This window comes from Hetaerina americana, unplaced genomic scaffold (assembly GCF_022747635.1).
Source record: "Hetaerina americana unplaced genomic scaffold, ioHetAmer1.1.p SCAF_6, whole genome shotgun sequence".
In the NCBI taxonomy this organism is placed as follows: Eukaryota; Metazoa; Arthropoda; class Insecta; order Odonata; family Calopterygidae; genus Hetaerina; species Hetaerina americana.
This window is the reverse complement of record NW_027287205.1, coordinates 91,447,988-91,465,691: the sequence shown is the minus strand read 5'-3', so window position 1 is coordinate 91,465,691 and position 17,704 is coordinate 91,447,988.

Genomic DNA, 17,704 nt, shown 5'->3' with positions numbered 1-17,704 from the left:
GAGCGAGTGGCTGTGGGCAATTTCGGACTGCGCGTTTGCGCCACGATACCGCAAACGCATCATGGGAAATAAATGATGCGTCAAAACCAATGGAGTGCTCATTCTCGAATTTAAACGTCATGCCATCCCCCGTCGGCCTATTACCGCCAACCCTGGAGGGTGGATCCCTTTCCCCCGCTCACCTCCCTTCTTAGTCGGCTATAACGGCGTCCCAAGGGGGAGCGGGTCGGGTTACGATGTTGAAAGGGTGGGATCGTGGTGGCGGGACTTGCGTCGGTGCTTATTCTCGAGGAGGGAGGGTGTGGGGGGAGGGGGGCTCCTTGGGAGAATTTGCGAGGATTTTTTCGGGTAGATTGGCCCCCCGCCCCTCCCCCCTGTAACTGCTGCACTCGCCGTTTACTGGTTGAAGATGGTTATGTGTTCAGTGAATCATGGAATGTTGCTTCAAAAGTTTTTGCTCCAATGAAAGCGAAACGATGCTGAACATTCACCGCTATTTGGATGTCGATCCTCTCATTGGTTATTATCAGACGCGCATTTTTACTCCTGATGATTTGTTGCTACGCTCTTTTTATCATCAGGCTTGTTGACTTAGAAGCACACCCTTCGACCGTAATATACCAAGTTAGTGCATGTTTTGGTGGAGTAAATAGCGCTCAGCTCCACTTCGACGAGGGAAACCCGGTCTTCCGGACGATGTCACTTCCGACTGTTATCGATTAATTTAACGAGGGAGTAGCATTTTCCAACAGTTCCACGAGAGCGCTTCCAATTTCCAACTACTACTCCAGAAACGCGGCCGACATTTTTTCCGATCCTTTATAGATTGGTTGGAAAAGTGACTTCGTAAAATTGTCGATGCTAAAGAAAATCTTTCCGATTCTTTTCATTACATATCCCACTCGAGTATGACGGGGTTGGTAAATTAACAAGATTAAAAACAGACTTGCAAGCAATAACATTTCAACAAGGGTAGTGCCCATCCCAAGGACTCACCTCCAGTGAGAATGTTACCTTCCCCGTTCCGAAGGACATCCGCTATGCGACCCCATAGCTGGGCAACACCCTGAGAAAGCACGCGATCACATATCACTTGGCAAACAGGACATCAAATATGAAATAGAGGGTTCAGTGCTAACTACGGCCAATCAAGTTAAATATTTTGGGGCAATTCTAACACCACGCCTTTCATGGGGAGCACATATCAGGACAATATGCGGATCCGCTTTGAAGAAACTCGGCTTCATAAAACGGGTGGTGGGGAAATGTAATGAAAAAGTCAAAGAGAGGTGTTATTTTGCTCTTGTTAGACCTCATTTGGAATATGCCGCAAGTATTTGGGAGAAAATTTGGCAAAAAGAATTAAATAAAGTCCAGAGAAAATCCGCCAGATTCGTGAAATATTGTTATGATTAGAAGACGAGTGTGTTAGGCCTTTTAGCGGAATTAGGCTGCGATCCACTGGAAATGCGGAGAGAACAAGCGAGACTGGGACTTTTAGAAAGGCTCAGAACAAACGAGTTTAAAGATGATTCCAAAGGAATTATAATGGCCCCACACTACTTAGGTAGATCAGACCACAAAGATAAAATAAGGGAGATTGATTCCAGGATATATAGCGAATACAAATACTCATTCTTTCCCCGAACAATCAGAAATCATAAAAGAAAGAAACCCAAGTCATTTTAGAGATATTAAATACATTTAATTTTCAATTTGGAAATAAAATTAAACATTGCAAAGACATCAGGTAGGTGCATGTGTGTGTTGGTTGGTGGTTTGTGTGTTGGCATGTGTGTGGGTGGGTGCTAAGGGCTTTTGCATGAATGCATGCTATATTTTGTTTGTGGATTGCATAAATTTGGACTAGAAGGACTGGAGCTGAGGGGAAATTAATACGACTAACAAGGAAAGCCCGCGCCATTGAACAATTGTTGTTAAGGACCCTTGGAGAACTTGCTTTAATGTTCGATCGCCACCAATGTCGGCGTTACCCCCTGCCTGTGGGGTCGGCCCACTCTTAGCATGCTCTCTCTGGCGGGGGACGAACTCAGCTTGACTCTCGATTCCGTTTGGGGGGGCGTGGGGAAAGAAGGGGGGGCTGCTATCAGGGTGGATGGCATTAGGCGAAGCGGAGACCCCGGGAGTGCATGCATGTGCTGGGGCCGACGAAAGCCCCTCTTCCCCCCTTGAACTCTCCCCCCCCCCCGTGGGTGACGACGCCGCGGTCCCTTGTTTGCCGAGCGGCAGCCGAGAGCCGACCGGGAGATGATTCCGAGTGGTTGGTAACCATGTCCTGCTAATTCCTTGCCCACGACAGCAATCCAGCAATTAATTGTCTTAATGACCGCTGAAGCAATAATGTAGAAGATGAAATGATATTTACATCGATGGCGAGCTCCATCTACGAGGAGCGCAGTTACATAATTTAAACGTTACGGCCTACTTTTTGCTTCCTCGTGGCCCTTAGTTATTGCAATGTGCCAAGTGATTAATTTCTTAAAAAGATCACCGAAAAAGGTGCAAATTTGAATTATTCCTGCAACGCAGTTTCTGACTTAAAAAAGTGCAATTTTTCCATCCCTAGGAAGAAAAAGTTTCGCATCTTGCTTAAACGGGGTGGAAACATTCTTTTTACTGGCGATGACGCACGGCAGACAGCCCACCATGCATTGTGGATTCGCAGTCGCGGAGATTTTGTTTGCCCCCTCATCGTGGTCTAAAATAATTGCCGAGGAAATCGTACAAGTGCAAATGAATGCAATTAGTTGAAAGATAATAAGATGCCCACCAATTGCACAAGGAATGCGTTCTATTTGTGTATGCAAGTACCCGCGTACTTGCTTGCATCCATGTCAAAAACCTGTTATTCGGAATTCGATTCGTCGACACGAGTGTTTGGGCGATCCTTATCAACCGTCGAGTCCATCTCGATGGGCGGGGGTGTGAAGGGGATCTTTGGCGCGTCCCTCGTACGCGGAGGAGAGTTCCGGGTGGGAAGGCTGGCTAATCATCACCCTATCTCCGCTCTATAGAGGCTTGCGGCTAAAGCGGAAGCAGAAGAGCGGGTGTAAATGTCGCGGTGGGGAAGGCGCTAAAACGGGGGTTTTGTTTTTTTATGCGTTCGAAATCCGATTGGGGCGGAATCCGATTTTTATTTCATTTTCTCCTCCCATTCGCGAGTAACCCCCCCCTCCCCCAACTGCGCGGCGAGAGTCTCTTTTGTCATCATCCGTCGCTCGACAAGTGTTTCTCCCAGCCACCCCAAACCCCGCACCCAGTCCCTCCTCCCACTCCCGCGCCCTCCAAGAGGGGAACCCCCGAATCAGATGCCCAGCTCTCGGTCGCACCACTGCTGACGCCTTGCCTTCTCCCTATCCCGCATACGTCCCACACCAGGGACTGCTCCCTTGTGGTGACTGCGGATGGATGCAGACGGATGGACACCCGGCTGCCCATCCGTCTTTCGGCTCGTGCCCACGGTGGACGCACCCTCGCCTCTTTGCCGCCCCTCCACGACCCGCTACTGGTGCTCTCTTCATTCATTCCATCCTTCTCACGTGACTGCGCCTCACCCAGGTCCCTACGTGCCACTCTGGGGCGCAACGCCTTCATTCCTCACTCGGCATCTCTGGGATGTACCCATCGGCGTACCTGCGCATGCTTCCACATCGTTCCCGTGCCGGGTCGGCAAAGTGGAAGACGCTTCCATTTTAATGTTATCGGGGACTCCCTCCTTTGAACAGCCGGAGGGAGGAGATTAATCATTTCCAGGCATTCCTGAACCCCCTCCCGCTCCCATCCAAACGCACCATCGAATCACAGCTAGTTATGTACGAGACTCGTGCTCCAGAAGAAACCTCGAGCTTTGCCGTGGAAAAGTGGTGTCTTCTCAAACGAGAGCACGTGGAAAAGTTGCTGGAATATGTCGCTAATTTACCGGCATAATAGCGAATGTTTTAACAATCTGGTCTCAGTCTTAAGCCTCTCCTCTCATTTCCTTAACATATTTATTCCCTGGCATTCATTTCATTGCTATTAATTCTCATATGTTGCCAAAATGTTTTACTAGTCGTGTGAATATAATAATTACCGGAATTCCATGAGTAAATTCTCCATAGGTACCAAATTGTCGCTCATTTCTTTATTATGCGGCATTTCTTTATAACGTAGCCCGATTTATCTGCCAGTGGAAATGGCATATTTTCATGAATTTTGCACTCAAAATTTTCCATTGCCTCATTGTTTTAGTGGACATTAGTTTGAACTGCCAGTTTCTCTATTTGTTTGTTTATCCTACTGTCGATGCACCCTCTGCCACACATCTCGCCAGTGGTTTACCAGAAGTCATGTAGCTTTAGATGTAACGATTATCGACGAATCTATTGGATCCGAGGATCTGATCTGGTGATATTTCACAATATTGTGCGGTGAGTTTGTATAAGTGGGACGATAATAAGCAATGCAGTGTGGCGTCGTCTCGATTGAATTCACAGGGCGGGCAGGGGAAAAGGCAACGGGAGCGGCCCCTTCCCCCTATGCCTCCCCCCCTATGCCTCCCCCCCTATGCCTCCACCCAAAGCCTACCCCCGGACGCAGCATCTGCCGCTTATCTGCTTCATTAATGAATGAGCGCATGGGGGGGACTCAAGGGAGTGGAGTGCATGCCGCCCTGCCCCCACCCCCCTCATCCCGCCCCCCGAGGGGTATTCACTCTTCCGTTCCTAAAGGGGCGAGGGGTCAGGGCAAGGGGGGGAGAGAAGCAGAGGACCAGATCGAAATTAGAGTGACTTCAGCGCAAGACTTTAGGCCGGCGTTGCAATGGTTACCCAGTAATTAGACCAGTTTATCATTCATTACAACCCTATGATAGGATTCCTTAAGTCCTGAGTACCCCTGGTTGCTTTTATAGCATGTTTCTCTGAATGAAAAGTGTTTTAAATATTGGATTTATGGAACAATAGGAATAAATCCATGCAAACACGGTTAAGTGAAACAAACTATGTATACATGTTTGTATATATAAGTACTACTGTTCCTTCTGAGGAAGATGGAGCTGAATTCCGTCAAAATTATTAAGAAATAACGTGTGAGTGTTCTTTTTATATACTCTTAAATTGTTTGTTGCAGTCAAGTTTTTTTATTCATCGCTTCCGTGTTACTTCGAAGAAATCATTTACGATATATATATATATATATATATATATATGTATATATATATATATATGTGTATACGGGGAGTCAGGATGGGCAATGTTAGGAAGGGGTGTAAGGCAGGGTTGCCCATTATCACCGTTGCTGTTCAACCTGTATGCAGAGGAAATGATCAAAGAGGCATGGGAAGAACTCGAGGTAGGAATGAAAGTGGGCGGGGAATTCGTAAAATCAGTTAGGTTTGCTGATGACCAAGCCTTAGTTTGCAGGCAGCCAAGGGGCTGCATGCATTGCTGAGTGAATTGGAAATTCAGTGCGACAGGTATGGGATGAGGATCAATATTAAGAAAACAAAGATTATGCGATTTTCTAGAAGGAAAAAGGTTAAGCTTAACATTAAAATAGGGGGACAAAAACTAGAGCAGGTAGAACAGTTTACGTATCTCGATAGTGTTTTGGACCAACACGGTCAAAGTAGTACGGACGTAAGGAGAAGAATTGCGCTAGGCAAAGAGGCTTTCACAAGAAGGAGGGAGTTGATGACGGGCACTTTGAGTAAGGATATTAAGAAAAGACTCGTAAAAACTTTAATTTGGAGCGTAGCTATGTACGGCGCGGAAACGTGGTCATTGAAGCAGGAGGATAGACGTAGACTGGAGGCTTTTGAAATGTGGGTGTGGAGAAGAATGGAGAAGGTGAAATGGGCAGAGAAGAAAACAAATGAGGAAGTACTTGGTATGGTGGGCGAAGAGAGGGGTTTGTTGGGAGCAATCCTATGGAGGCAGGAAAAGTGGATGAAGGGGGTGTTGACCGGAAGTGGGATGTTGAAGACTGTGATAGAGGGTAGAATGTTGGGCAAAAGAGGAAAGGGAAGGAACAGGATAGGAATGTTGGACGGGATGAAGGGAGGAAGAAAGTACTCAGAGATGAAGAGGGACCTTATATAGAGTAGGATGATGGATTTTGTGTTTTGTTAGGAGTAATAAAATATTTGTTTGGTAGTTGTGTCCATCCAAAAACCTACCTTAACCGGTAGATTACCTTAAAAAATATATTTGTATATATATAAATGTATGTATGCATATGTATGATGTGTGTATATCTCGTAAATGATTTCTTCGAAGTTGGTATGGTGGGCGAAGGGAGAGGTTTATTGGGAGAAATCCTATGGAGGCAGGAGAAGTGGATGAAGGGGGTATTGACCGGTATCGGGATGTTGAAGACTGTAATTAAGGGGAGAATGTTAGGCAAACGAGGAAAGGGAAGGGACAGGATAGGGATGTTGGACGGGATGAAGGGAGGAAGAAAGTACTCAGAGATGAAGAGGGACCTGATGTAGAGTAGGATGTTGTGTTTTGCTAGGGGTCACAAATTATTTTTAATTAGTAATTATGTTTATCCAAAAAACTACCTTAACCGGTAGCTTACCTAATTATATATATATATATATATATATATATATATATATATATATATATATATATATATATATATATATATATATATATATATATATATATATATATATATATATATCTATATGTGCATAAAAAAACCATAAACACAGTGATCAACCCGAAGGTCGGTTTGGTAGTTGATGGTAGAGTTCCCCCAGTACTAAGCCCTCTACGGCGTGTGAATATTCACACATCAGGGTAGGGCGGCTAGTTCCTTTCCCTGTGCTCCCCTAGTTATGGTTTCCCGAGAAGATCTGGTAGCCGAAAAATCATATAGCTTGGGTGAAGCTGCAGGTTCCCTGAGTGCCATGCCCGGCAATCGTACCCGGGCCCCGACGGTCAGCATCTACCCCCTGGACTACCGCAACCCACATACCACCTATATATATATAAATATATATATATATATATATATATATATATATATATATATATATATATATATATATATATATATATATATATATCATACCACCGCTTATATAGAAATAAATATATATAAACCATAAACACAGTAATCAACCTGAAGGTCGGTTTAGTAGGTGATGGTGGAGTTCACCCAGTACGGCGTGTGAAATTCACACGTCAGGGTAGGGGGGCCAGTTCCTCTCCCTGTGCCGGTTATGGTTTCCCAGTAACACCTGGTACCCGAAAAATCACTTTAGCTTGGGTGGAGCTGAAGGTGCCCAGAGTGCCTTGCCCGGGAATCGAACCCAGGACCCTCATTCCAACGCTCTGGACTACCGCGACCTATATAAACACACACACACACACACACACACACACACACACACATATATATATATATATATATATATATATATATGTGTGTGTGTGTATATGTACATACGTACACGTATACGTGACTCGTATATGCAGCTTATACGTGTTACGTATGAATAAACGCACACACACACGCAAACACATAGACGGATTGTCAATGTGTGTGCATCATTCTGATGGTTGGCGGCGGAATAAGTCGAGGGGGAAACGGTGTCTTCGGAAGGGGCAAAGAGGTGGTTTTTGGCGGGAGCACCACCGCGCGAGGGCCTTCGCTTACTTCTAACGACGAGCGGCCCTCAGGGTCGCGACGCGGCCTCGCCTTCCAGGGTTCCAGACGGAGATCATCTGCCGTCCCTCCTCGGGTGGAAACGCCCTCCCCCCCATTCCCTCTCCAGCACGAATACCAGGATTCATTGGTTGTCTTGTTTGCATTACGTCGCGGCAGCCAATTCCTCACCTGTGGCCACACTTGTCTCGTTTAAGCAGAGGGCAAATCTACACTTGCCCTCTACTGCTCTTCCTCGGAGTGCCTGATGCCCCTTGACGTTCGCCGTCGATTCATTGACCGCACATTTCCGCCCTTTCCACCCTTTTACACTTCTATCTCAGGGGCGGCCAGGGGGCGCGTTGCCCATCTGCGAAACGGCTCGAACGATTCCCAATCAACTACCGTTCCCTTCAAAACGTGGCGGAATCGCACGGTTACAGAACAGAACTGCACGTGAAGATGGTGCTCTTGGAAGTTTACCGCGAGGATGAGCGGAAGGGGATGATTAGTTGTGCAAAATGCATCGAAATAAAATTTTGATTAGGTGTTATTTATTAAGAGAATTATTGAAACGGATTGACCATGCTGGATGTGCTTTGAGAGAAAGCCATTTCTCCCAAAGCGAACGAGAGGATTGAAACTGCTGTTCCAATCGATATTCCGCCGAGGGGGGGAGTGGCCGCTGTCGATGGGGAGAACGGGGCTACTCCACTCGACTCGGGAGGAGAGCGATCAATTCTTTTGGGCCGCACTCTATCGCCAGCAGAGGCACTAAATAACTCGAATGATGAAAGGACATTGCCACCAAGCTGACTCCTGGAGGGGAAAGCTTTGCTTTCTGTGCATTCGCTGTCACTTGCAAAAATATTTGCCCCCTACGGTTAACTACCTAATCATCCCGTTATATCTATTACAATTTCTATGTTCCTGATCGGGATGGGGAATAATGGTATTCTACACCCATCCAACTTACTACATTTTGCTTTCATGTTTATGATCCAAACTCTCCAGGATATTTGGAAGGTGTTTTTAGCATCTTCGTCCGCTGCGAATTCACGAATCAGCTTCCTAAGCTGATAATTCCTTGCGAAAACCTCGTGGCTGAATAATATCAAAATGATCGATATCTCGATTTCGTCTCACGGCTTTCACTCATTTCTTATGATTTTATTTATTACTTTTCAAAGGAATTTTTAAACTATTTTTTGTCCAGCAATTTATTTTGAATGTGAAAATGTGTTATGTATATTAGTTTTTCCGTGATAGGTATCACTATCTCACTATAATATGGTATCCCCAAATTTTTCGTATCGAAGCACGTTATCGCTGGTTTTTCACGCAACCCCCCTAGCCCCTTCCCGTGTGGGAGTGTTTCTGCAGTGGGTTTATTTTTCGTTAAGGATATCAGTCCACACTAACTATGCTTTACACACAATTATATATATCTTTTCACACTTTGCCCAAATATTGTCCAGGCATTGCTTTAATTTTCTTTCGTATAAAATATCACAATCAACATTTCTACATACTTTATCCAGTAGAAATATTTGTTACTAATATCATAATCAAGTCCGATGTTATTCTTTACGGATTTATGCATACATGTGAAGGGCGAGGTGTTGTGCGAAAGCAGGGACTATCTAGCCTCGATCTCGCCTCAATTTAGACTGATTATGACCATTGGTATGGCTACTATATACTATTTTTGCTTTAGGGAAAAGGGGATTCGCTTTGGGGAAAAGGGGAGAAATGTCAAACCCCTTCTGCAGCCTTTTATTTCCCGTTACTGGGATTTCCTGACGGAGACAGCCTTTTGTCGTCTCAAAGAATTCTTCGAACGAGTCATTCCATCGACCAAGGGGTCCTATAGGCAAGATTTCCATCCATCAAAGGCTTCCCTAATGGATCGCTTTCCCACGTGCGTTATTTAGAATCTTCCGTGTGATGGCGGTTGTTTAAAAGAGCGCCGAATCAGATATTTGTATTGGACGACTTGGGAGATGCTACGGGGGTGTTTAAACTGCATACGAAATACACTATCATCATCGTCATTGTTCGTTCAATCCTAAGATTGGTTGACAGCAGCCCTTCGTCCCACCCTATCTGATGCTAATTGGCTTATTTCCTCGTATTTTTGCAATGTACTTTCTTCTTTATTTGTCCCATGCATGTATTTATCCCTTTGCCTTCCTCTTGAGACTTTTCCCTCTATTTTTCCTTCTAGTATATTCTCCATGAATCCATTGTGCCTCAGGGCGTGGCCAATCCATCTGGTTCTCCTTTTCTCTTTGATGTTCCATTAGGTCCGTTCTTCGTCTATTCTTCTCTTTACACTTTATCCCTTATTTTATCCGTCCATTAGATCTTAAGCATCCTCCTCCAGCACCAGGTTTCGAAGGCTTCCAGTCATTTCTGGTCAACTTTTCCGATGGTCCACGCTTCTGATCCATAGAGTGCCACGCTCCATACAAATGTATTCACGTATTGTTTCCTTGCCTGTAGTTATATCTTCTTTGAGCACAGCGGTTGTCTTTTCATTGTAAATGCTCTCTTAGCTCGAGCTATTCTTCGCTTGATGTCTGTAGTACTTCTTCGTGACGGTACTTCGGAGATTGGTGAAGGAATCCACTTGCTCTAATTTTTGTCCTTTCAGTGTCACTACTGTATTCTCCTTACCACATACTAGGATTTTAGTCTTCGTCTATTTTATATTCATGTTGTATCCCTGTAGATCTTGATCCAATACGTTTACTGACATTTGAAAATCCTCCTGGTTTTCTGCCATAATTTGCAATATCGTCGGCGAAGCGTAGCATGTTTATCTCTTCTCCATTGATCCTAATTCCATTTAATCCGATGCCTTGAGCATCTCTTATTGCCTCCTCCAGGTACATGTGGAACAATGCGGGTGAGAGGTTGCATCCTTGTCTAATTCCTTTGTTAATTTAGCCTCAATGCATATGGCTTCCATCTCTCATTCGCATTGTGGCTACCTGCCTCTTGTATAGCCGATAGATAATTCTGCATCTACATAATACCCCGCAAGCCGCCGCAAGGGCGTGTGGCGGGGGGTGTTAGGTCACCAACCGTAAAAAGGAACAATACCTCATGCAAAACAACAACGTGGAAAATTACACCCACAGCAGCGCACACACTCATGCAAAAATCCCTTCATCGAAAATTCTACTGCCATTGCAACCTATTCCGAGTTTTTCCAGCAATACAAACATCTTGTTCCATTCCACATTGTCGAAGGCTTTCATTAAGTCCACAAATGCCACCTACAGTTACTTATTCTCATGTGTGGTTTTCTCCATCATGATTCTCAGACAGAGTTTGGCTTCCCTGGTTCCTCTCTTCTTCCTAAAGCCAAATTGGTTTTCAAATAGGTTATCTTCAATTTTCTTTTCCATCCTTCGACATATTATTCCCGTAAGTATTTTTGATGCATGTGGCACATGACTCAAGGTTCGGTGTTCCTCAAATTCCTCCGTCCTCGTCTTCTTTGGTGTCGCGATCATCACACTCCTTTGAAAGTCTTCAAGACGTCTTCCGTCATTGTAGCTATTTTTGATTATTCCACATAGGCTTCCCTTGCCTTTGTTTCCGAGGACCTTGATGTCTCCGCCGATTTTGTCGTCTCCAGGAGCTTTGTTTTTCTTAAGGTATTTTACTGCTCTATCGCAGTCGCTCCTTAGTATGTATGGGCCCTGGTTTTCGTCATCCGTTTCACTCTCGACCTTCCATCAGGTTTTCTTCCAGCGGCCTCGGACCTTGGTAGAGTTCTTCAATGTAATGCTCCCATCCATTGCCAATATCTTCACCTTCTATCGGTTTATCCCCTGCTTACATCCCTGACGTTGTTGCTTTTCATTTTCATTTTTCCGAAATGTTTCTTCACCACTTTTCATGCTGTGTCAGTATTCCCTTTCTTCATATTTTCGTTGATTTCCTCACCCCAGCATTCTAACCAATTCTCCCTTTTGCCTTTTTGCATTCTCGGTTGACTAGGTTCTTTACTTATTGTAGAGCCTTTCCTCATCATCATTCCTGGCGTTCTTGTATTTTCTCCTTTCTTCTTTTCAAGTTCCCGTCATGACCCATGGCTTCTTTTTACCGGCTCTCTTTCTCACCAGTCGCTCTTCTGCTACTTCTGCGATTGCCCTCTTCTGTTCATCCCATCTCCTTTCGGTGCTCCTGTCTCCCTCATCACCTAGTTTGCTGGCAATGGAAGTCGCGAATTATTTTCTGTTGTATTTTCCGACAGCAATTTAGAGTCCTATCTTGGCTTTTTTTTTGGTCTTCTTTATTTTCTTGCCGCGAAGTTGGCTCTTCATGATTACTCGGCTGCGATAGCCGCTGTTGATGTTATTCGAAGAGGGTGTTAGCTAATTCCATATTCTTCTCATTTCAGAACTCGTCCAGTTCTTTCTCCTTTGACGTTCCGTTTTCTCAGCCCAAAATTTCAGACGCTTCTTCCTTCTTTTCCTTCTCCTACGATCTCCCATTATGATGAGATTTTCTTTCCCCTTCATATGTCCGAGGACTTCTTCCATCTGCTCGTTAACTTCTCCTTTTTCTTCTTCTGCATGGCTAGACGCCAGCATGTATACTTTCACGATCGTGGGCTCTCCTTTCAGCTTCACCATCAGAATTCTCTCGTTGTACCGCAAAATGCCTTTACTCATCTGCCCCATTATTTCTTCAGCACAATGCCAACACCTGCGATCCTCCGGTCGTCCCTCGAGTACATAACTCGATATCCGTCACTCCAGTAATCGTCATCTTGTCATAAATAGGCGGTGTGCAAGGCTGCATTTCCCCGAGAGACTAATGTGGGAGTTTCACGTTGCCTTCCGCATCGCAGCTCCCCTTCGGCCGATTCCGTGAACTTCACTCTCGCCCGAAGCTGCGGGGCTGTTGATATCTGAACGATCTCCTTGATCTGCGCCATCAATGCCTTCAATACGAAGTTCGTAATCAGAGCTATTTATTGATAACTTAGATACCTGAACTTAATGCTTTGGAGAAAAAAATATGGTTTGTACAGAGTCGGATGCAAGGATGTTATTTACATGAAAAGTATTGTAAAATATTTTCGGAAAGAAATATGTGCTAATATTTCCGATAGTGCTTGTTTGCTATTGAACAACTTTGAGCTGGCTCGTAGGAAGGACATGCACCGTGCAGAATGAAACAATAAAAGGACTCGCATCAAACTACAGACTCATTGTGCCGTTTTTCATTGCTTAGCTATCGATCAAATGTGCCCATCCCTTACGCTCCCCTCCCAGCAAACATTAACCCCTTGGCACTTTGGTTTCGAAACTACACAGGATGCTAAGAGAAATCAGCCCGTAGTGCGACGAATGGTGGGACGAGCGGACGGAAAACGCGAATTGATGTTGGTCTGGTGTTGGAACGGGAGACGGCACGAGGGGGGCACGAAGGGGGCACCAGCACCACTCTGGCTCTCATTGGGAGTGGTCGCAAGACAAGCTCAGAAGGGGACGAAGCAAGCGGGACCCTGCGTCTCTCTCTTCCTTGAAAAAGGTGGTCACGACCACCGAAAATTCGAAATATAGTGAGTCTCTTTTTTGTGTGTTTCTGTGTTTTTGTCTGTGTCCACTAGTGCTAAGTGTTATACATTATTATTCACGGCCGTGAGACTTTCAAAAAGTGTTATATATATATATATATATATATATATATATATATATATATATATATATATATTTATATTTATATATTTATATATATTGATTTATATATATATATATATATATATATATATATCGATTATACGGAAACACTCACACGAGCAGCATAATACTGGGACGGCACAATAGAGCACAAATAAAATAGCAGCATTTAAAAGGACACTCACACGGTATATTGTTCGAGCTTTCGGCCTTCTGCGAGGCCTTCTTCAAGTAAGACTGAAAATATTCTGGAGAGGGGAAAGGGGTATGGGCGGGGAGGGGAGGTGTGGTGCAGGGAATGCTGGGAGTGAAATTAAAGATGGCGGTTAAGGGCGGGAATTTTGAAAGAACGGAAAGCTAATATATTCTCGGATTCACGAGTTCTCACCTCTATACTGGTGGCTGAATCAGGTAGGGACCCCCACCCCCACGGCCTTATTTAGTTTCATCTCCCTTAATGCCCTCTCTATTTCATTGTCTACTATGCCTGGACCTAAGCTATCTTCCTCTACGACATGTTCCTTTTCAATGTCTAACTTTGTTGGTCTAAGCTCTTCTATATACTCTTTCCATCTCTCTTGGATCTTTCCTGTGTCAACTATTACCTTACTTGCCTTATCTCTAACTGTTAGCATAGATCTCCGTTTCTTACTTCCCGATAAAGATTTAACTTGGCTGCAGAGCGCACCGATTTAACCCTTCCTCTGCAGAATTTCCATATCCTCGCACTGCGTAATCCAACAAGCTTTTTCTTCCTTAATTTTTACCCGTCTCAAATTTTTTTTAGCTCTTTGTACTTCCTTCTGACCAAGTCTGCGTTTATATTCTTCCATTTCCTTCCCTCATCCATCTTTGTAATCATCTTATCCTCGAAACATGGTTTCTTTGTCCTTTTCTAAATACGGTTCATATTGTTTTTTTGCGGCTATCGATATCCCTTTCTTGATACCTTCCCATTTTCCTCAATAGTACTCAGTTCTTTTTTCTCATTCTTAATTTTCCCTACTGTTACTGATACACCTTCCCCTATCAATCCGGGTAATGCTTCCATTCCTGCCTTATTTTTTGAATCTTAAGCTACACTTCATGAGCACTTATGTGTGATTGAGTGCCGGTCATCTTCAGGTAACAACTCTTACTCCCCCAGCCCTCCCAGGCCTTCCAACCGACCCGCCCCTACCGGAATGTAATATATATATATAATATATATATATATATATATATATATATATAATACACAGTAACACACAATGTAGAAACACAAAAAAGAAAGACACTCACACGTTATTTCTTGATATTTCGACGGAAACACTCCGTCTTCATCGGAAGATATAGAAGTAAGATTACTTCTATATCTTGTCTTCTTCTGTATCGTGTCTTTCTTTTTTGTGTTTCTACATTGTGTGCTACTGTGTATTGTACTATTCGGCACTTCCGTGTTACGTCTAGGAAAGTATATATATATATATATATATATATATATATATATATATATATATATATATATATATATATATAAATGTCTGTGAGAGTTGTCACGTGAAGATGACGTTGAACGTCGTAACCCGGGTCGTCTCGCATTTAATTTTCAGTGGAATAAAAAGTTACTATTTTTTCATTCCCAATATGAATCGATTCCATAAAGTTACGCCAGAAACCATAGATTGGTTTCCCGTTGCCTAAAGCTTAAACATTTTTGAAATGTGGCTGTCCTTTTACTTGTTATCTATTTCATTTTCTGTGGTATTCTTCCGTCCAACTGTTAGATTGCTCTCGTGACTGCCTCGGCATCGTCGTTGTATCACGCCGGTTGGTCCAGTTCAAAATGAGCCACCTCCGCAAGATTCTCGTCAAGGCAGCGAGGCATGAGGCCAGGGGAGGAGGCCCCACGCCCCGCACCCGTAGCAGAAGAAGTCCTGCACTGTAATTGATGCCTGATAGTGACAAAATGTACGGTATATTAAGCAATGAAAAATTCCACGTGCATGGAATTCATGGGAAAGGGACAGTGGCCTCTTTTAAAGTAAATGAGCAAATAAAATTAGCAGATACTAATTTTGCCTAAAGTAGAAAACAGCAAAGGTAGTGTTAAAAGATAAATAAAAGGGCATCAAAATAGGTGTTGGCGGAGGTCTTTCTTGCAGCAATCTAGCAAAGCAAGCAAGCATGGAGTGCTTGCGGCGAATGAGGCCTCTTCCCCCCCCCCCCCTTCCCCAGCGATGGAGGGCCCCCACCCACGCGAGGGGCGCGTTACCGTCCAATCTTCAAAGCGAGCGCCATGCGTGGTGACCTCCACGGCAAGCTGCGGTGGTGTCCCCCCCAAGGGAGGATTCCCATGGGCGCGTCGCTAGTTACTGTTCTCATCTCGGACAGGGGGGGTGCGGCGGGAGAAGAAAGCTCCTGAGAGAGGGAGTGAGGATGGCCAAAGGGAGGGAATGCGGTGGGTGGCTGGCCGGGGAGAGGAGGGAGAGAATTCCTCCCGTTTCCATGACAACGGCTCCAGCGAGTACGAGGCGAAAAGCGCAGGGCGTGTGCGTGCGTGTCACTGGATCCACGTCGCACGCACGCGGGCGCACAAACGGAAGGGGGGAGGTAGGATTAGGACGGGAGGGCCGGATCCAGAGGGGGGCCGCTTTGCTGTCGAGGGCTCCGAAAGGACTGGGGAGGAGCGCAGGGGGGGGGTCTCGGCCTGAGGTTTTCGGGACGGGGCGTAGGATTGCCGTAGGAGGTAGCGTTGGCCGGCCCTTATTTGTGCGGGTTTGACGGAGGGCCCTCAGAGGGATGCATGCGGTCGGGGAGGGCGGCCGAATCAAATCCTGCGCTTCCTCGATACTCCTTTGTTCCCAGCTTCGCCCTCCCTCCACCCCCCGGGGGGTCGTCCTCCGCCCCTTGCGTGGCGAGGCCTTGATTTCGGAGTTAAAGAGAGCGGGGGCGCCCCTATGAATGGACGGGTGGAGAGCCTGGATCGGGAGTCGCCGGGATTCGAAATTCACAGGCGCGCCATTATATTATTTGACGGGGTCCATATTATTTGAGTTTACTAATACACTGACCTGGAGAGGGAATAGGGAATCGTGGAATCAATACCTACTTTGGGGGATGAGAGACTGGCAACAGGAAAGTTAAGGAATATATTTACTTGCGTAATCGACATGTTTCCAGCTTACCGAAACAGAAATATTTTGTGATAATTAGTTCTTTTGGTTTAAATGATCTCTGAACTATTGATAATTATCTCTATTTCGCGTCGATGCGCTTACTTATACTTAAAATTGCATGGTCTGAAGTCTTTGCAACCGACATTATTTTCGTGAACAGCCCTTGACCCCGACTCTTTCCTGGCCTGCGCCTCCCCGCCATATTGAACGCTGTGGCGACTCCTTATAGTATGTAGATCACTCAGGTAACATGTACACTTAGGAACTCAAGGCAACATGCACAGAGATGAATGAATCCCGAGGGAGGCTTTGGTCGCGTTGCTGTGGCAACTAATCTCTGAGGGTATGACACCCTCCGCGCCTTCACTCCGGGCGCGTGGTAAGGAGTGAATATTCATCAGGCATTCAACATCATGCATCAGTTGTTAATTTTGTTTAAGTGTGTCTCGCCAAAACAGTTCGAACCAATGAAAATAATTGAAATGTATTTATAATTTGTGCGGTGATGTACTCTGAGTTTCAAAAAATCAATAAATGAAATTACATGCGTTAGTTAAGTGAGGACCACAGAGCGGGGCAGAGAGAAGAGACCCCGGATTCCTAAACAAGTTCGTTGGTGATGGTCTCCTTTCTTGGGGCGGCAACTCGGTGGATTTTCAGCTTCCGCCTTCGGCTCTCAAGTGAACTGAGGGCATCTTTCGACCTGGAGCCGGAAGCTGAAATGCCCACGAGTTGGAGGGATTCAGAGGGATCTTTCCTTCTCCAGTAATTTAAAAAAAAACTTTTAAATGGGAAAGAATATGCTTGCGCGCTTTGTAGGATTCGTATTGCTTTCCGGAGTCTTTCCTCCATTTGACCCACGGTGATTAAACTAGGAACTCCATTAATTAACAGTTTATTGCTCTTTGCAAATGAGAGAGGAAATTATAATTGCTAAATATGCATAGACAAACTAATCTTCCGGTGGAAAGGATACAACGCCCAGCAGCGGTGCCGACACATTTCAACGAGTAATATGTCTCCGTCGTACAACGTTGCATCTCAACCAAGTGCACACCCCGTACATGTTGGCTTATAGGTACATAATTGATATAATTGATGGTTTCCGGCGTAACTAATGGAATCGATTCATATTGGTAATGAAAAACAGTAACTTTGTGATTCCACTGAAAAGTTTTTAAT